Source organism: Chaetodon auriga, chromosome 10 (assembly GCF_051107435.1).
Source record: "Chaetodon auriga isolate fChaAug3 chromosome 10, fChaAug3.hap1, whole genome shotgun sequence".
NCBI classification, from domain to species: Eukaryota; Metazoa; Chordata; class Actinopteri; order Chaetodontiformes; family Chaetodontidae; genus Chaetodon; species Chaetodon auriga.
Genome location: NC_135083.1, coordinates 7,931,843 through 7,952,401, shown reverse-complemented (window position 1 = coordinate 7,952,401; position 20,559 = coordinate 7,931,843). Strand labels below are relative to the sequence as shown.

The 20,559-nt window shown below is 46.1% G+C and overlaps 1 protein-coding gene across 3 annotated transcripts in view; it reads left to right on the top strand.

The window, feature by feature from the left end:
- Window positions 1-20,559, top strand: part of LOC143327238 (nuclear receptor coactivator 3-like) — a 59,667-nt gene that overhangs the window by 2,956 nt on the left and 36,152 nt on the right. The window contains exon 1 of one of the 3 annotated variants that reach the window (XM_076741484.1): window positions 19,624-20,075. The exons of the other annotated variants lie outside the window; for them this stretch is intronic. The gene's annotated coding sequence lies outside the window, so the exon portion shown is untranslated. Of the gene's footprint in view, window positions 1-19,623; window positions 20,076-20,559 lie in introns of those variants that run through there. 3 annotated transcript variants of the gene reach the window in all.

The following is a 20,559-nucleotide window of genomic DNA, read 5'->3' as shown; positions in this document are numbered from 1 at the left end:
CATTAAAAGAACACTTTTTCCAATTTCTTGCTTCGAGGAACTCAAAACATACATAAAGACATAAAGACAGACATAAAGTCAAGATATAAATAAGTTTAAAAACACGCTTTTGATAGCTACACACGTGAAATAATGCTGAAAGCCTGAGACTAAAGCTGTACGTCTCAGGCAAAAAAAAAAAAGCCCATCAAGAGCTAGTTATTCTTAAAAGTATGATAAAGAACAAAGATCAGACTGTTTAATCATAACCCTGCTTAGTTTACGTCATGTGGCTGAAACATGAAGCCAGCACTAAAGTGCCCAAAACTGCAGCTCCTCGAAGGGGCCACGAGAGGCTCGCCCCAAAAGTCATAAATAAACACGTTTACAGCCTGGTACAAAAAACAAAAGGTTTTTGTTCTCTGTAGCTAATTTCCCTGTTAGCTGTCGAGGATGTGAATTTTTAGACAACTCATTCATTTAAATGCAGAGTTATGGGCATGGCTGCTCTGACTGATAGCTAGCTGCTATCTATCAGTCAACCAGACTTCATTCAACCTGCCTCAGCTCCACCCGCGCTCCACCTCTTGCCCCATTGTTGGATTAGTAAGGAGTTTGGCACCGCCAAGATGACCTCTGTCACTGAGCTTCACGGTGGCTCTTCAGAAGACCAGTGAGTGTCACGGAGACTACGTCCATGTTTTCAGTCTAAAGTTTACACCCTTTACACACAAGCAGTATATTTTTCACTTTCAACGTTACAAGACGAAATGCCTCTAGGATGAGAATTAGTCGATGTGTTTGGCAAACGTGACTCTCGGCTAACATTGCTGGGGTTACTGGAGTGTGAACTTCACCAAATCCAATAAAGAGCAGGACAGAGCTGCTAACGTCAGCCCAAACTCTGACGGCGGGGAACTCCACCGCGGATGTGCTCGTCTTGAATGGGGATTTCTCCAATGTAATGTGCAACTCCACAATCTGATGTAGTTAGTTGATGATGTGCTCCTTGGCCTCGGAAGTAACACCTGGTAGGTAGTAAGCTAATTAGCCAGACATGCTAACAATTACAGCTTCCGTTCGAGCAGATAAACATGTCTTATCCTCTCCTCCCCACAGCCTCAGGTACACTGTTTGCATTGAGGAGAAATCCAAAGCTTGACAGACCTGTTACCTTTGCTGAGCTCTGATTGGACAATCACTCTGTAAGGGAGGGATTTAGTGGATGATGTGTCTGAACGCACATTTGATGCCAACCTTTTGTACCACATTTTTAATAAACAGTACTTCAGATACATTTCAGTCAATGCCAAACGGTATTGAGGTTCAGTGTCTGTCCGTCCTCCATAAGCTTCAAGGGGAAACAAAAAACTCAAAAACAGAATTGTCACTTCTATGATTTCGCATATGTCAAGTCAATATTTGACATTTATGGCTCTCCTCTTAAGCCAGAAACCACAAATCCAACATTCCCGCCTGTTAAGTTATCAATAGACATGTTTTGCTGCTGCTCCTCTGATTATGAATTGGAGATAGGCGGTGGATTTATGTGTTGGCTTTTGTTTTGACACCCAAATGAGCTCTATTTTATCATACGGCTAACAGTTTGAAACCAGAAACACTACCCACATCCCGTTTAAAAAAAAAAAAAAAAAAAAAAAAACCATCTTGGCTGCTTTCAAGGCTCATAAGGCCACTTTCCGCTTAGCAATCAATGAAAGTCCTTCACAGAGTGCCTTTTGAACGCTCTGAGCTTTCATTTATTTAACATTGGACATGTACATTTATCTTTGCAAGTGTTGAAGATTATCTTAATTACTTGTTGATTCTTTTGTAATAGATACCCCCCCACCCCCACCCCCATCCCCCAACTGTATCTGCCTCCGTCCTGTAAGTATGCTTGTAAGAATTTTACATTCAGATAAGCTGGAAAAATATATTTCTAATATTGAAAAATGTCACTTCCTTTGTTTATTCCTTTGTATGTGCTGATCTTATTGTCAGTGGTGTGTGTGTGTGTGTGTGTGTGTGTGTGCGTGCGTGTGCGTGTGCGTGTGTGTGTGTGTGTGTGTGTGTGTGTGTGTGTGATATGACTGTGCTGCGTGTGTTGGTGTCAATGCTCCAGCGGTTGTGCAGGAAGCTGACGTGCTTTCATGAGTCAACATGATACAGGAAGAAATGTTGGTGCCACGCATAATTTCTCACTCACTTTCTAAGTCAGTTTCTCGATGCCACCTGCAACATCACAGACCGTTACTTCCAAAAGATGCAGTGAAACAGTGCAAAGGAGTCAGTAAACATGAACAGGCTTTTACAGAGCAGAACAAAATAATTTGCACCTCTTCTGTCATTTTTTAGATTTCTCCTACGCTGAGTGATGATAATGACTGCTAACACTGCATCTTAAACTCACTGATTTGATTTGGCGACAACACTGACATGTTATCACCAAATTAAGTTGATGTGGCGAACATGTTAGCAAAACAGCATTAGCATTTATTTATACCCACGACCAAATATTCAGTCTTCTTTTAGCTCGATTTTGGTCTCCTCCAACTCCTGAGGGAAATATCTGGCTCTTTAGCTGTTAAACGGTCCATTATGTTCACCAGCTAATGGCTAACTCTGTTCGGGCAGATAGCGTACAGCCAGTTTATCAGAGCATTTAGTTGAAAACGGTGCTGATGAGGGAATCAAAAAAGTAAAGTTCTGGCTGTGGAACAAAAATAATGAGTTGAAAGATGCTAAAATCTCCACAGAGCTGAGAGGAACTGTGGGTTCATCAGTACGAGCGACCCCTTTCACATCACACACAGCCTCTTTCTGTGTGACATCTTTACATGGATCTGGATAAAAAAAAACATGTATTTTGTTTCTGGTTTTGCTTCACTCATGTTCATATATCATCTTTCCCACCGGGGTTAGGGTTAGAGAAACAAAACACACCCAAAACCAACTCATCCCAACAGCCAGGGAAACCCAAGTCACAATTTATGTGTGAAAGTCCTCGAGGATAATTACCAAAGGAAGTAACATTTTAAAAATCTTTGGGGGATTGACTTGTTTTCCATCTGTCAGCGATGCACTAGCGGAGAGATAGCCAAACAGTTATTAACATTGACTAAAAGCATAAATAAGCGGTTTCGGCACAGTTTTGCAGTTTTATGGCTTATTTGAAGAAATCAGCAGACATAGAGAGGGAAACATGTCATGAGAGAAATGTCACTAAAATTCAGCTCCAGAGGAAATGGAAGCTGCAGTTTGGGTTTCCTTGAGCGGTGAAGACCTCGTGTGAAAGTAAGATCTGTGACCGATGTGACCGACCCAGGACAGTAAAAGTCGCCTTTGACCATTTACACCGTGCTGTTGGTCGTAGCTGGAATAATAATAATAATAATAAATCTCAAATTTCAGTTTGCTAAAAGAGACTTCCTGTTTACATCTGAGAGTCTAAAAGGAAGACAATGCATTTAGTTATTAAAAAAAGGTGGTTAGAGGTTAGGAATCACTGCTGACCTCTGCTACACTGGAGGGACTGGGAACTGTGGTTCAAAGTCGCCACCAGGCGCCCCAGTATCCACAACATGGTTGAACTAATTCGGTTGTAATTCCTTGCTGACTGTTAAGTTATTAAAGAAACCTGTTTTTACTCTTGAATACCAAAGCCAAACCGCCTCAAACCTAAAACTGACGATCAGCAACTTTATTACCAAGATTATTTACTCACACCAGAATTTTCAGTAAAGGAAGTGATGACAGCTGCAGCGACCAATGACGTCTAACCAGGAATTTAAACAACCAGTCAGCAAACAGTCCTTTAATTAGACCATACTGGTCAAAACCAACTGGAGAAAGGAAATGCATGTAACATTAAACTACTATTTGGGTTTTTGACCGTCAGTCGGACAAAACAAGTAATTTGAAGGTGCCGTCTCAGACTAATGATTGACATTCTCTGACATTTTCGAGGCTTTAATCATAATTGAGTGACCGATTAATTAATTCTAAAGAGCATTCCTAAAATGCGTACACTGTGACGTATATTGAGGTAAATCTGGTCACTAATGTTCATCTGATCTTGCGCCCGTCAGGCCTTTAACGCTGATGTGGAGCGAGCTGTGAAACCAGGTCACCGAACACGCGTTGACCCGCTCAGACGCAGGTCGTGTCCCTGCACTGGTTGGAAATTGATCTGAGAGTCGTGTTGGCTATGTCAGCGTGTTTGACACGTCAGGAGGCCCAGTTGTTTTGTCACTTTGCTTTGGATTTATACAGATGTTTTTGGCAAAGTTAAGGAGCTGAGAAGTGGTGAGCACATTGGTCGGGGATAATGGAATATCTGAATATCAGTCGGAGGGATGAGCTGATGAGGAGCTGGCTGGGATGAGCCGACTGTCAGAACAACTGTCGACTGTATCGTCGGTTTCGGTTTCCTTTCTTTCCCCAGAATGCCTCAGTGCGGCTCGTGTCCTCTGCTGCTGTATTTTTCTGAGAGCTATTTCTTCTGTGAGATGAATGTCAAGTGCCCATCTTGGTGCGTTCATCCTGTTCTGTGTTTTGTTCCTCACACTTCACTCTTGATTTCCGTCTTTTTTCCTCCTCCTCTGGTCTTGTCCACCTCGGTCTTTGTCCTCTCCGTGGTGTTTCTTTTGCAATCAGCTGGTTCCCAGGACCTGATAATGACATAAATAAGTTTATGTGTTAATATCAACATATTGTCTTTGTGCAGCCGTGGCTTTCTTTTGTGTTAGAACGGGTCCATGTGTGAGTAAATGCGAGCGTGAGAGATGAAGGAGGAGGGAGGGAGGGAGGGGGGGGCAGAGAGTGAGGAGGAGAGGAGGGGGGAGGAGACGTGGAGAGTCGTTTTATTAACGTGGCGACTCCCGCTAAAATTCAGGGAGTGCTGTTGCATCCAGCTGTTACTGGTTGCGCGAGGCTTCGTTGCCATGGCAACACAGCCCTGTGCGCCTGCTCAAGGTCGTTCATCCAGTTCTGAACCGAGCGGCGTGCTGCACACAGGATGCACACGGAGAGCGAGAGAAACACAGAAAAACTACTTCAAAGTGACCAATCAAAAGCACTTCAGCGGCGTTGTGGTCAGTGAACAAACTCAGCCCTCCCTCCACCCCTCCCCGACACACACACACACACACACACACGTATTCTTCAATAAAGACACAAACACAAAAAGAACCTCTGGCCTCGGGGCTTGTAGGTTCTTTTGCCAGCTGATAAAATATTTAGCTGGTCAGTGGGAGAGTGAGGGATTCAGTGGCGGGAGAAGAAGCCAGCAGCAGAGCACGGCTTTGTGTTTTTCTTTCTCTAATGGTGCATTGCTGTGAGGCTACCTGGGGCTTCTTCCACCTCCACTCCTCTCCTCTCCTCTCCTCTCCTCTCCTCTCCTCCCCTCAGAGGGCTGCAGCATCCCCTCGGGGGGCTCTGCTGCATGTTTGCTGCCACTGACTGGACTCCGTACAGCACACATTGTACCATAAAGACCCCAATACGCTGTGTGATGGCAGCAATCTTGCAGGTTCATTGCATGGCACACTGTGCGAAATTGGGTCTAATAAAATCGTGGCCTCAGTCTGTGTCAGAAAGCATCAGTTGTGAGGCGTGTCATAGTGTGATAAATACCCAGTGAATTGTAACGCTATGAAGTAAATAGAGGAAACAAGACTAAGAGTTTACAGCCATGCTATTGGCTCTGCTAGGCTGGACGTAGCGCTGCTTTAAGCTAAATGCTAATCGTAACATGCTCACAATGACCATGCTAATTTGCTGATGTAAGTATGATGTTAACCACTTTTTCATCTTAGTTTAGCATGTTAGCATGCTAACATTAGGGGTCTGAACCAATGGTTGTTGAGACATTTCACTCAAAACCACAAATGTCAGCGTCATTGTGGTGCTAGAGGAAAAGTCGACAATCATTGAAGCCAGTAGGGTTCACCGTCAGGGGATCATGAAAGTGTTGTGTCTATCCCAAAAGCCGCTCTGCTAGCATGGCTGCAAAGCTGTGCCATCAGATACAAATGCGATAAACATTTGTCTTATGATATAAACAGCACTGGGACGTGCTGATGCACTGATGTCTGAGCACAGCTGACTTTGCTGAAATCGAAGCTAACGTTGCTGCCAGACAGAAAACAATGGTTTGAAGTTGACATTAAGAGGATGGGGGAGAGGCGGAACATCACACAACAAAAGCGACACATGGCGTCATCTCGCCACCACATTCACCACGAGACAGAACGCGTTGGGCTCTAATTGAGCCGAAGTGGCAATGATTGATCGATCACACCGTGCGCTCAATTTGCCGTAATTAATCAAAGAAGAACATCACAACATTGGAATGTTTTTACTAGTACTGTGATGGCTCAGTCAGTCATTTTCTAGGCAGGGATGTGTGAGGAAAAACTCACCTGGAGCTGTCGAACACCGTGCTGACGTTTGATCGCAGATCTTCTGGTCTCTTGAGATCGGCCAGTTTGTTCTGCGTACCTTCGTGCCGTATCCTGATGGCTGCTTTGTATGCGTGCGTCGTGGCAGCAGTGACATTGAGAAATTTTGGACGTTGAGAATTTTGCCGCTCCAAATCAGGCCATTGTTTCAGATTGATGACGGACGATTTTACCTCCTGGACTTTTGTCCGGGAGTATCAGAAATCAAACTGTGTAGAGGCCTTAAGAAACCTCCGTTAACATGTAACGAACCGCTGCTCTGCAAACACATGGAGGTGCGATAGCAGAAGACTGCTGTCAGCAAGAGTCACAGATAAGCACTTTCCCACCTATTTCTGAATGTGCCATAAAATCCTGTAAAGACAACATGTGGTGGCGCCTAATATGGAGGGTGGTTTTCTTCTGCTGCTTCTGTTTTTGTCTTTTTCCTCTCTGCAGGGTGCACGCAGAGTTCAGCAGGATTTTCACTAACACACAGAGTCACAGTTTTCTGGGAGAGCGGTGACGAATCGCATCGCTTTCTGCGGTCGCTGACGTGATGGTTCAGGGCAAGCGTGTGTGTTTGTGCATCATTGTTTAAGAGAGAGTTAGAAAAACATGATTTGTCACCTTTAAGTGAGCCCCAAGCGGAGGGGAGCTGGGTTCTAGGGGGAGGAGGGGGCTAGTTTCACGTTTCTTCTCGCTGTAAGGTAATAGATGCTTATTAAAGGGGTTCTCGGAGGGGTGTGTGTGTGTTAAAGAATGGGAGTTCTGTTTTTTAACTTATTTTCCATTGTAAAAAGTCAGGCCTATTTTATGTGTTTTAGAGCTCCTTTACGTGCCCGTGCGTGCGCACACACATGCACACACACACACACACACACACACTCATACAAACATTTATGGGGTAGGAGTTGAGGTAAATGTTACCAGCTGCAGCGCAGCAAGCAAGTGGCTTCAACTCTGCCTGAACCCGCCTGTTACGTGACCACCTCCTCAAGTTAATTCACTCCCGTCCTGCCTTCCCCTCCGCCACCACACCTCCTATATCACACTACCCCCACCACACACACACGTGCGCGTATACACACACCGCCATCTCCATCACTCCAGCTCCAGCGTCACCAGCAGCAGCATCACTCATCTCAGGATAGCAGAAGAGCACTCCAAGGTCTGCTACCCCCGCCTCGTCACCTTGGCGTGGAGCAGCGGGCCGGCCAAGCGAGCTTGTCTGATTGGCCGCCCCTCCGCCTCCCCTCCGAGGTCACAGTGCTGGTTTGTTTATCCGTACCTCCTGTCAAGCTCAGTTGCAACACACTGTACAAAACAGCGCCCTGCATCAGCACTAACAGCGTTCATCATTGCTTTATTCTTTATTTGTTATTTGGATCCTCATTAGCAGCCTCCACAGTTAGCCATGATTTATGCATCTTAGACACATTAGCATGGAAAGAACAGAAAAGAACTAATCTGGCTGCTCTGTTCTGTGCAATCAGAGGTGTTTTTCTTTATTTTTAAGGTTTTTTTAAGGCAGCACTTGACCAAATGACTGAGCAGGCACTGCAGGTGTGGCAGAACAATGCTGATCACAACAGAAGATGGAGAATATGCAGAGAGCAGAACATTTCCCGTCCCAGACAATGTGACCAATGTGATCAGACCAAGACAGTAAATTATCTCATTTAACACCAAGTCATTTGGCTTGACGGTTTGAGTGGAGCGCCTGTAATACGAACATTACTAAATACATTAAGTTTTAGCCATGTTCTAATTTGTTCATTCTCATCCATTTAGCATGAAACTCAGTATGTAGATTCTCTCCGCAGTTCTGCTCCCCCCCCCCCCGTGCTCCATCTCCATTTTTTTTAATTTGGTGAGGCTCATATGCATTTATCTTCGCAGCACTTACTGGCATGTAACCCCACAACCTTCTATTGACTGATCCCGTTTTGGCTCAGGAGGTGATATCAGTGCCTTGAACTCATGAAGCAGTTGTGTAAGAGATGTTTGGATTGCTCGGTGAAACATATGACTCAGGAGATTTCGAAAAGCATGCACATGACACGCAGACAAGACGCAGGCTCAGGCTTCAGGCAAACTGCTGAATTTCACATTCTGCCGTGGACGGGGACTAAGCAGAGTTACTACCTTCACCCATCTGTTTCTGCCAAGCCGGGAAGTGGAAAGAAGCCCTCGGTGCGTCGGCCTCAGCTCAGGCCGAGGGGAGGGAGCGTCTTTGGTTGAATCAGCTTTTCCTCTCTCATTTTCTTTTACCGCCTCCCTCCCTCCCTCACAACGAATCTGTTAGTCCTGAGAGATGCGAGTCGTAGTAAACAGGCAGTGACATCCGCATGCTCTCTTTAGAGGAAAAGGGGCCAAAATTTAAATATTGATTTGATGCAATGTGAGACAAAGATTCCGGTCCTCCTTGTGTTGCTCCTCTGGGGGCTTTTTATAACTGTTGTTTGTGTATTTTTCGGGCGATGTCCAGTGAAATCAGACTTTACCCTAAAAGAAGACTTCGCTTGTGTTAAGGTTCCCCTCGCCTCCTGCCTCTCGGTGTGCATACGTGCATGTTCCCGTGTCTCAGTTAGACGTGATGCCCTGGATGAAATATCATCTCCTGTTGGACTCGGCTGCCCACTCAGGTAACCGTCAGGTGAACAGCCTCGGCTTGCCCGAGGATCTCGAAGGCTGCTGGTGATGTTTACCGAGCTGATCAAGCCCGACTAATGGACGACTGACTGACAGACTGTTGACATCGCTGCTTGATTCGAGTGCAGTGTGCTGGGGGGGAAAGCTGCCTTTTCCTCCCCAGCTGTTTGCTACATGACTTGGTTCACGGTGAAAATCTGCCTGGACAAATATGTGTGTGGGTGCATCCGTTTGAACTGATAAGTGTGGAGTAACAGGAGGGCAGATGTGGATGGAAAATTAGATTTTTTTTGACCCTGTTAGCTTCTTTCTTTTGCCATAACATACATTCAGTTACATCAAATGAGCCCTGTTTAAGCCTATCAGTAAAGGCAAAAGTCTAATATAACCAACAGATTATTTTCACTTTGCTGCTGATGAGATTAGTTTTATTTTTAATGATCCCTCTCTGTTCCAATCCAATATCCTGTTTTGAAGCACAGCATACTGAAGAGGTGCAGTGTTCTGAAAATGCTGTGTCATTGTGACTTGGGTGACAAAGTGCCCCTGAGCAAGGCAGCAGCTCCACCGTGCTCTGTGGGTATTTACACTGCTAACATTTTAGCTTCTGCTGCATATTCGTACTGCTGAGGAAACTAAAGGAGGGCGCACATGTAATCATTGTGCTTTTAGATGAAGATCACACATGTTAATGTGTTTAAATCCAAATGAAACCAACTCTCTGGTTTTTCTGTAAATATATTTGCTTTTGTTGATACATTTTTAATATAAAGACTAGATTCTCTCTGCGACCCTCCATCGCCCCCTCAGGTCAAGCATGAGGCCTCCTTCAAATCAGTCCCCCTTTAGCTGGATTTAATGTCTTCCTCAATGACACTTAAAAGCCAATTTTGTCATTTTTCTGCTAATATAAATTCCAGGTATATTCATCAAAGAATACTGACTAAATTCACCGCCAACTGATGCGTGGCAGACTCAAACCTTCAATGTAAAAATGAATGTAAATGACCTGGTCCAGGCTATCATTACTAACATGGTGGACGGACACAAAGTAGCAGAGTTACCGTACTAAACTTTGCTGAATGCCGTCCAGGAAGCGAAAGATGACCTGTTAAAACACATAGACGTCGACGTCCATTGAAGTAAAGCTGGCTAAGATTGTTATCATGGTTACAGCTTGCCCTCTCATCCATATGTTCCTGTATACCTGTGGCTACACCTGGAGCTACATCCTGGCAGTGACTACTGTTTTTTAACACGCATGTTACACAATATCATCAGCAGCAGCTATAAAAATACTAAAACTTGAGTCTTGCCATTGATGGCTGTCAAGTCTTCATCCTCATGATCTCGGTGCAGCTCTCAGTGATCTTTGGTTCGAGGAGGCAGCACTGAAACCAGTAACAGTAGTCTGCAAACCGCCTGCAGCAGCCGGCATCCTGCTCCCTCTGTCCACATGTTTTCATTCTTGCTGTCATATCTCATCAGAGTCCCACACATGTTACATTTTACATCACCAACTGCTTCCTTGTTATCTGCATGATGAGTAAATGCCTCCATACTGTTGAATTTCATGCATGGTGTTCAGTTGTTCTGAGCCTGCCAGACGGCAGATTTTGTTTGGTGTCTTCCATCTTTAGCTCGGCCACATGAGTATTTCTCACCTGAAATGTAGCAGGTAGCCTTTGTGTTGCGTTCAGGCGTTGTCACGTAAATAACAAAGACCACATTAAACAGGATGTAGCTCAACACAGACAGTAGGTCCATGGTTTTTGATTATTTTCACCAAAAGAGCTTGAAGGCACCATGTCTGGAAGGCTAGCCCAGCCGATCTGACCTGAACCGGAACATCATCTCCAAAATTTTGGCCCGGCTCAGGCGCGGGCTCAGGTATCCACACGCTGCTTCATAGATAATACAGAAAAACAAATTACATACATGGACGATGAGGCTGATGATCTTGAAAATATAAAGCAGGAGATAAAAGAAAAGACATCAACAACTTTTTATCCTAGTCGCCCTGGAAAGGCCTCGTCGAACCGGCCAAATCCTCACCTCAACACATCCTCACTGTCTCAGTTGCGGCCACAAAGAAATGTCACAATTTTCTGATTTTGTGAAAGTTCTGGTGATGGCGCTGCCCTTTGTTTCCGTTGCATCGCAGACTGAACCTTTAACTAGCCTGTTATCACGGGGACTTTTCTGTCGCCTGAGTGAAAGCAGCTTAGTAATGTTTATGTGATACTACAGTAAACACACATGCACGGTGGAAACACACGCGTTAGCTGCAAACCGCTTCTCTCTCACACGTCGGTGACAGGCCTCGCGTAAAGGCCTTGTGGAGAGGACGTGTTAGCCCAGCACGATCCCTCTCCCTATCTCACCACGGCTAAAAATAACACCAATCTCCACACCAGACTTACACAGAGAAAAGGAGGGAGGGAGAACAGGGAGAGGGTGGAGGGAAGAGAGAAGGTGGAGATGACGGGATGAGACGGAGGCAGAGTGAGAAAACAACAATCAAAGCGAGAGAAAGGGGAGAGGAGACGGAGCAGAGGTGCAGGGAGGAGAAGAAAACAAGTCATTAATAATTTACCTGGAGGACACCTCGCGTTCGACCTTTAGCTCTGGTCAGTGGTGTTCAGCAAGAAACAGTGTTGTGCCCACTGTAAAGTCTTTCACATGATCTGACCGATGCGTTCTGTCTCTGAGGCTGCGCCCACAGTGACTGGCCAGGTGTGCTCAGGTGCTCGGTGGGCGTTCAGACCCAAAATAGCTCTGTGGTTACAGGTACAGTGATAAGATGAAATGCAATCTAGAAGGAACGATCTAAGTAGAAGATTCAGTTTCCAGCTGCCAAACACCGACTAGACAGAATGCCACAATTCTGGGAAGCCGTCCAGAGAAAAATAATTTTATCCTCCCTGGTGAGGTAAACAGCCACGGTTACCACGCTCACTTCACAAAGTAATCAAGCAGGAATGTGTGCTGGCGTTTATTTCAAGTTGAACTGGTTTTTAGTTTGCATTTTTGTTGCTGCGTTCTGGTCCGAGGGGTTAAGTTGTAAAAGTCCACTGACAGGGAGCTTCATATCGTGTCAGGTGATCGCAAAGTAAGCATTTAAATGACGTGATTTTCATAGACAGTGCAAACAAAGAGGGAAAGAAAAGGACCAAAACCAGAATAAGATCTACTAACAGAAGTGTGAAAGGCCCCACCTTTGACAAAGATGACAGGTGAGAGCGATGCACACTTCACTTGAAAAGCTCTTCAGTGGGTGTTAATTGTTTCATAGCTACTAATGAAATACCATTGGGGCGCTTTTTTATCTGCGTGTGTCGACATTGGTCAGAGCGACGGCTTCACTGTCCTCAGTCCTCATTTTGTTTTTTTATTTAGCCGGCTTTCATAGGAAGTGTTGAATTAGCTGCCGTGCTAAGGAAGCTAAGAGAGGGCTAAAGGACTCAGCATGCTTCAAAATGAAGTGCACGCGCACACACACACACACACACACACACACACACACACACACACACACACCTCTCTGATGTCAGAATTGCTTTCGGCTGCATCCAGAAATTTATGTAACTTCTCGAAACAGACTCTCCAGCAAGCGCACCCACTTCACGCATGAATTGGCCAGGTGTGTGGAGGTGTGAGAGTAATGAACCTCCCTCTCAAGCTCTCCTTTTAATTCCCCTCACCCCCACGTGATTGCTCCAACTGCTTTGGAATCGAGGTTGTCCACTTTATTGCTTCTCTGTCGTCTCTGTGAGGTCGAGCTTTTCAGGATGAACGTAAACACTTTGGCCTTGAGACACGGTCGGATGAAACTTTGCACAAACTAGTTCGTTTATTGAAGGATGTTTTTAGTACTTTTTGTCACTTTAAAACATTATGAATAGGACTGGAGTCCAAATAAGTTATATAATATTGTCTTTGTCCTGTTTTCAGTTGAGCACAGAGACTTTCACTCCTCGAATCGCGGCCGGACGTCACTGGACTTGAGTTTTGATTGAAGACTTCTTGCGGCTGCACAGGAACTCACGTGTAGTACACAGTTTATAATCCTGCCAGTGTCTATGGCAGGATAAGGCGTCTTGGCAGGATGAGGCTCACCTTGAGTTTCAGAGAACCATTTGGCTCTTCAGAGACTTTGATTAGTGAACCAGCAGACTGGTCACAAAGCCGGCGAGCTGTTTGTCATCGCCGTGTGCCGCCTGCTCGACGTGTGCTGATGTTTCACTTTAACACCACGTTGCTTCCAAACACAAACATATATTCAACTCTGAAGCAGTCAGGACTAATTTGTGACTGCTCTGCCTTTAACCCTTGTTCCGACACTCTTCAGCTGCACAAAGGAAGAGAAATGTGGCTGGAGGAGCGCAGAGGAGGGGCCGGGCGACTTGTTGCTGTGTGATTACGATGCTATGACAAACACTGTGCAGCGCCTGTTTGTTTTTGAGCTCTTTTCCAGTTTGTATTTACCAACAAAACAAACCGAGGTCCTGGTCAAGGGTTAGGGACACAGTGATGGTGATTTTTCCACAAGCTTTGCTCTGCTTCACAGTTTCCATTTGCTTCCCTTTGCACAAAAGAGAGGAGGAGAGAAAGACGGCAGGGAGGAGAGAAGAGGTTTTTGGTTTTAGTGCCACAGGGGGGTTGGGGGATTTGAAGCAGCAGAAGAATGGGCAATGCACTTGACATTGTTAAATTTCAAGTGTTTTTCAAACAGTCCATTTACTGTGTAACCTTAAACCCTGGGGTAGCACCGGGGCCTCTCTCCCTCAGGCAAGGTGTTGCAGACCATTTTACTATCGCAGCTCAGTCAGGTTAGAGGGCTTGTCCTCACGCTGGGCTGTTCTACACATTCTTAAATTCCATGTTTAGAGAATACAAGAGTTTTGCAATTATTAGATCAACCAATGAAGTCAACAAACCAATATTTTGGTCCTCCGTAGAGCCTGAGAACTGGACCAGAAATGGGGGTGGGGGGCTTGGATGAGATGGAAGGTGAGCTGGTTGCTTTGGGACACTGAAGGTGTTTTAATGGCTGGTGGTTGTGGAAAATTCTCAGCAAAGAGATGGTTCTCTACTTGCTGGTTGGCTGTCGGCCGTATTTTTATCCAAAGACTTTCTGGCAAAGTTTGCGTCATTGCTGGATAGTTTGAAAGGTTTGAGTTCTTGGACTCACTGCAAATATTGTGAGTGAAATGTCTTTTCCTGACAACCTACGAGAAAAACTAGAATGCCGTCTAGAACTCAGTCTGTTGGCCTGTCTGTTCTGTTCTGTGTAGAGTATTATAAGAGAAATGTTTCTGGCTTTCCTGTTTCCTCTTTTCACCTGGGATGCAGCTCTTTGTAAAGGATACCATCATCTACAAAGAGATGTGAAATCTTTGTAGGATTGCTGAAAGAATTAGGTAATTAATTCACTCTGTCCGTCTAGAATAATTTTGATAATCATTTACAGTAAATCATTCATGGAGGAAAACATGTGCGTGCATACAGCGTGCAAACTGCTGCAAGGTGTGCAAAATGGATTTAATGAATGAAGGTTAGAATTGAGAAAACATGCACTGCACTGATGTTATTGTAAGTCCAGTTTGAGTCCAGTTTGACCTCAGCATCCTCCCAGTCCACCGATGTCCACATCAGTTTTGGTTAATTCTGCTTTCGATGCAACAACTCCCATTAACCCGCAACTAACCAGTTAATTCTGAGCTGAGGAGACACTGGACTGCAAGTTCTGAAAGACTTCAGTGTCCGTGCAAACATTATCTGTGTTTAAGGACACAATGTCCCATATTTTTGTCCAGCATTGACTGCAGCCAGCAGCCACAAAACAGTCTGCGATGTAGCCCCTCATCTGCTCACCGTTAACGTACATCCACTAAAAGTGTTTTTCAAATTGTTATTCTAAGTATCTGACAACATTATGAGGAATATCCTCTCAGGAGAAGACCTTAATGTGACAGAGTAACATCCTTTTTGTTTACCCAGAAACAGCTGCTGCATCGCGCTCGTGACAGGTGGTTGTGATTTAGCTTTCGTCGGTGAGAGCGGTCGGTGGTCAGAGCTAGCTTGTCATTTAGCTCATCCTTGTTCTTCTCTCAGCTAGCAGCTAAACGTTGACGCGCCCTGTCCACACTGCGACAGAGCGGGGACGAGTTAAAACGTTCGATGGCCACGGGCAGAAACGTAGCGCTTTGCAACCTTGGATGGACAAAACGTGCAAATCAAGACGTCACCTTGAACTCTGATGGACATTTGCAAATGATTAACTCGTTTCAGTTACAGCATCCAGTCATGATGATGTGGTCTGGAGAGAAGATCTAGATGGAAAAGAAGAAAGGATGAGCAGTTTGGAAGATTTTAATCTGCAGCTTTTAGCAAGCGTCACTCAAACAGGAGTTGGGACTATTTTAAGCTGTTGCTTTAGTTAGTTTTTACAGCAGTGGGACGGTCTTTGTGTGTGTGTGTGTGTGTGTGTGTGTGTGTGTGTGTGTGTGGGTGGAATTGACTGAAAATAAACTAGTGTGTGTATTCATCATGAAACATGTCAATCAGTGCAGGTTTTGTAATCATTTTTAGACAACAGTGGAAGTCACAGTGGAATAAGACACTGCAGGCTTCAGATGCATTCGTTGTTTGAACGGGATTTGTTGACATTACGAGAAATCTCTAAAACATCACCACACCCGTCCTTCACCTCCACCTGATTGTAAGGGACGTGTTTTATTTCCTGGGTGGAGAGCTGGATGGAGAGGCAGCAGCTGTGAAGAGAGAGCCGGCTACAGGTGGAGGACGTCTGTACATCTCGTCAGGTCTCGGAGTCTGCTCTGTCCACACTTCATCTGCACACACTCGTGATATTCACAGCCCGCTGCTCTCGTGAGGATGTGTGTTCGTGTGTGCGCGTGCGCCTGCGTGCGCCTTATTATCGCAGTCAGGTGGATGGAGGAGGAGGGTGGGGGCAATTGTGCAGTTGATGTGGGGAGAATAGAACAACAGGGAGCTTCTTCAGTGACCGAGGTTGTTAATTAATCAAACACGCACATACACACTCAGACAGTGATGAAGAGGCTATTGAAACACACACACATTCGCACAGATACCCAGCCTAGTCTCCTTACAAGAGGCTTGAAGCCATTACCGTCGCCAGCCATGCCGACTCTGCTCGCTCTATTTGCAGAGCCGCCCCTCCCCTCTCTGATGCTATGATCTAACTGCAGCCTCCTCCCCCTTCATAGACACACACTCAAATGCCAGCGCACGCACACACACACACACACACACACACACACACACACACACACACACACACACACACACACACAGTGGTGCTTATACACTCACTATTCAGCACACTGGCAGCATGTGGGGTGTGTCTCCGCAGTTGGTCTGTGAGTATTTATGTGTGTGTTGTTTTGATCAGGTGGCGTTAACGTGGACTGTGGACTCCCGCGTGTCCGTGCTGTGGCGTGCATTGTTCATCCTGTTGATCTTGTGGTTTTTTCGACCCACACGCCACCTAGGTGGCATCTGTTTCGGAAGGCAGAGGAAAAGTACTGAAATGCAAAACAAAAAAACAATAAAGCCTCCTATCCCCCCCACCCCCTTCTCACGATCCCCTTAGATCAACAACCACTGGGTTTTTTTGTCCTCTGTGATCAAGGACAAATAAACATGCAGGGGGAGGAACTGGGGGGGGGGGGGGCTGCTTGAAAAAGGTGGGAATAAAAAAAAAAAAAAAGCAGAAAGTGGAAAAAACAAGAGAGTTGGTGGAGAAGCAGAGTCGAGCTTCAGATCTTTACAGTCAGATTCTCTGAGTGGGTCAAAGTTCCCCCAGCAGCCGGAGACGCGTTCTGATTGGCTGTGGAAAGGTGAAATTAAAACCACGGTAAACTTTTGACCTCGCAGGAACCGGGAGAGGAACGCCCATCGCTGTAGCGAGAGCGAGCTTCTCCCTCCTCCTCCTCCTCCTCCTCCTCCTCCTCCTCACTCCTCTCCCAGCGACCCACCCCTCCCTCATCCTTTCCCCTCTGTCTCTCACTCTCTCTCTGTCTCTTTCTATCTGGCCCGTCCCTTCCTTCTCCTCTCAGTCCCTGTTAGGCTGTCATTCGCTCCTGTTTTGCTCTCTTTCAGTCCAAACCATCTCTCCATTTCAGAGCCCCCCTCCCATCTCCTGCTCTCCTTCGCTCTCTCTCTTCCCCCCGATGAATTTGTGCCTTGCTGCATATAGCCTGATGAGGGGGGGGGGCAGAGCAGGAAAGAGCTGGGGGAAGGGTATAGAGAGGGAGGAGACAGCCAGAGAGGGGGGATGGGAATAGAGACACAGGGAGAGAGGCAGTAGAAGAAGAAGACACGGGGAGAGGAGCGCAGGAGGAATGCAGCCTCCTCGACTGTGCAGCACAAACTGCTCCCCGTTAGAGAAGAAGAAAATCTAAAGAGGAGCGAAAGTATAAATAGACATGTAACTGTGGCTCTGACTAAGATCTGCTGAGCAGCAGGGTGGGGAGAGCCCATTTTTACTGCTAATGGTTTCTCTCATTACACATCAAACGACTTGGGGGGGGGGGGGGGATGTTTATGTGTGTGTGTGTGTGTGTGTGTGTGAGTGTGTGTGTGTGTGTGTGTGTGGAGTGGGCCGACTTTAAATGATTTCATGAGCCAACTAAAAGAGCAGCCCTCTCGCTCGGCGCTTTGATGCCGCGTGCATGCACGCAGACACGCGGGCTCGCAGCTGCATTCAGCCAGTAGCAATTTGTGATCTGCACAGTGTGCTGGAGTACTGTCTGCTGTAATTGTTGTTGCTGTTCACAAGTAGACAATCGAGCAGAGATGTCCTCCAGCTAATCCTGAGTATCGCAGTCTGATCCAGGCATATTTTAATGGCTCTGTACCTGGAGAACGTGTGGATTCGACGAGCTGGGATGCTAAATATCGCTAGTGAAGCTCAGTGTGCAAAACATTCAGGCGCCAGTTTCAATTTCAGGAGTTGTATCCTTTCAGTTCAACTTTTACTCGTCTTATCAACTTGATGTTTTTGAACCAGGACCTTCTGATCCCAGGAAGTGGCTAAAGAGATATTTGCTTCCATATATTTATGCATTTCCTGTTAAAGCAGGCAGAAACATGTCACAGATATTGATTGGTACAGTAGCCAGTAGCGTTGAATGTGCTTTACGCCCTCCTGCCATGCAGCTAACATGCTGTTAGCGGACTCTGACTGAACCAGGAGGCCAGTTTGATGACAGGGAGTACAGTGCTGAGGTGGTTTCTTTCTGGGTTTGGCTCCAGGCAATAGGACCATGAGCTTCACGGCTAACCAAGCTAACTAGTTAACGGCAGCTACACTTGGCAGAAGTTAGCAGTTACTTTAGCAATGAGAAAGCTGTTTGTCTGGAGTTGAGTTAGAACAGCCGGAGGACATCAGAGGGAAAGCCGGAAAATATTTCCCCCATAAAATATCATCCAGTTTCACCCAAATCAGTCACATAATTTGTGTTTTTGTGTGGCAATCCGTGATGCCTCAGCCCCCAGAAACACTGCACTCTGGCAGCATCCTTCTCTTTGTACATCCATGGTGGCATCATAAAAATCCAGCAAGCGTTTCATTGGACGCAAAACTAGTATACGCCCCCAAGTGCAGGATGAGTCGTCAGCATTTTTTTATTGGCTTAGAGCAAACTCAGAAACACCATCAATAATACCTACAAAACAACCTTTTACCATTGTTGGCCCACAGGTTGACATGTAGGTGACGCATAGCGTAATATATGTGTGATTAAAACACTTCAACATCCATTTTGACTTCACAGGAGTTTTCAGTATTTGGATCAAGTCGCTCTTGAAAAATAAGGTCAGATTTAGTGTTTGACAGCTGTTACTTAGATCGGGCCCAAAGAACTTGCTTGGGACACCCCTACGATCTCGTCAGGATGTAGAGGTAACGTTAGCCTTCCCTCGCTTGTGCCGCACACGTGCATGTGTAAACAGTCTCGATGCCTGTCATCAACGAGATGGCGCATACAGAGGGGCCGTCAGTTTTCAGATTTTAATGCGATTGAAGTAATCCTTTTTGGTTCGGATTAAGCTCCGCGATGAGTGCGCAGCATCTAGCGGGGGAAAGGTTTGGAGGAGACGAGAGCCAGAGCCGGTCGTCTAGGATGAGAGGAAGCAGGAGGAGAGAGGAGGCTGCTGAGAATTTTCTTTTTTTTTTCCTTGCCTGCCAGTAGAATAAAAAAAATACGGCAGTGAGTTAAGAGAGGAGGCTGTGGATGTTATTGAGTTAACCAGACAGAGCTGAAGAAAGAGAGGGAGGGAGGGAGGGAGGGAGGGAGAACAGCGGGAGCCGAGAGACTCGACGGACGAGTGGATGAGCCGCTGTTCCTGCCGCACAGTGGGCACCATATGGTCTCATGATGTATAGAGCACATGTCAAGTTCATCCTGCCTCCCAAAAACTTTGTCTTCTCTACGTTTCCTCTTCTTCTCTCCCCCTTTAACACCTCGCCGGCCAATTATGTCACTCCAGAGACAGCCCATTAGGTAAAAACACACACAAACACACACACGTTCACCATGCATCCCATTAGGTAAGGAGCCCCCCCCCCCCACTGAGATGCATCCGCACCATCTTCAAGATAAGAGACACCCCCAACAAACATTTGGGTCTGCGCACACACAAACACACAAAAGCAAACACACAGTGAGATAAGGGCCCCATCCCCCTCTAATTGGAAAGAAGATTGATACCGACAGAAAAACAAAGATTTCTCAAGATGCCGCTCTGCCCCTGCTTAGCTCCTTCCGCTTTAAATATTTAAAGCAGCCATGGTATGTTTTTTTTCTTCTTCTTTCCATTGTGATATCATGGAATTGTTGATTTTCTCTGATGCTAATGCAAGTTTGCCGTGCGCACAGCGGCAGCAGCAGAGCACAGAGGCGAACGAGCGGATCCCCGAACGCACGCTTGATGTGTGCTGACAGTGATGTGCGTGCGAGTGAATGCAAGTTGATTTCTGATTGGGGAATATTGTGTGTGAGGAGGGACTGCTTTCTCCTGCACGCTGTCATCTGGTTTCAAGGTGTGTCGGCTGCTCTGTGACCGAGTGTGTTTGTGGGTGGTTATGCATGTTGCCATGCAGTTTCCCTGCCTCTCCGGCATGTGCTTTTGTCTGTGGGAGTGATGGATGTCAGGCAGGCAGCTAATGTGATTTAGATGCTCCGCCAGGAGTGTGTGCGCGCGCGTGTTTGTGTGTGCGTGTCCCATCCACGTGTGTGCAGCTGAATCTGCAGTGTGTGTTTGTGCATCTACCTCTCTCTCCCTCTCTCTCCCTCTCTCTCTCTCTCTCTCTCTCTCTCGCTCCCTCCCTCCTCTCCTCTTTTCCTCTCTTCTTCCTCCACCCCTCCCGCCTCCCATCATTTTTTCCCTGTGCTGTGCAGTTTTTGGACTCTGAGCAAATAAATAGAGGGAG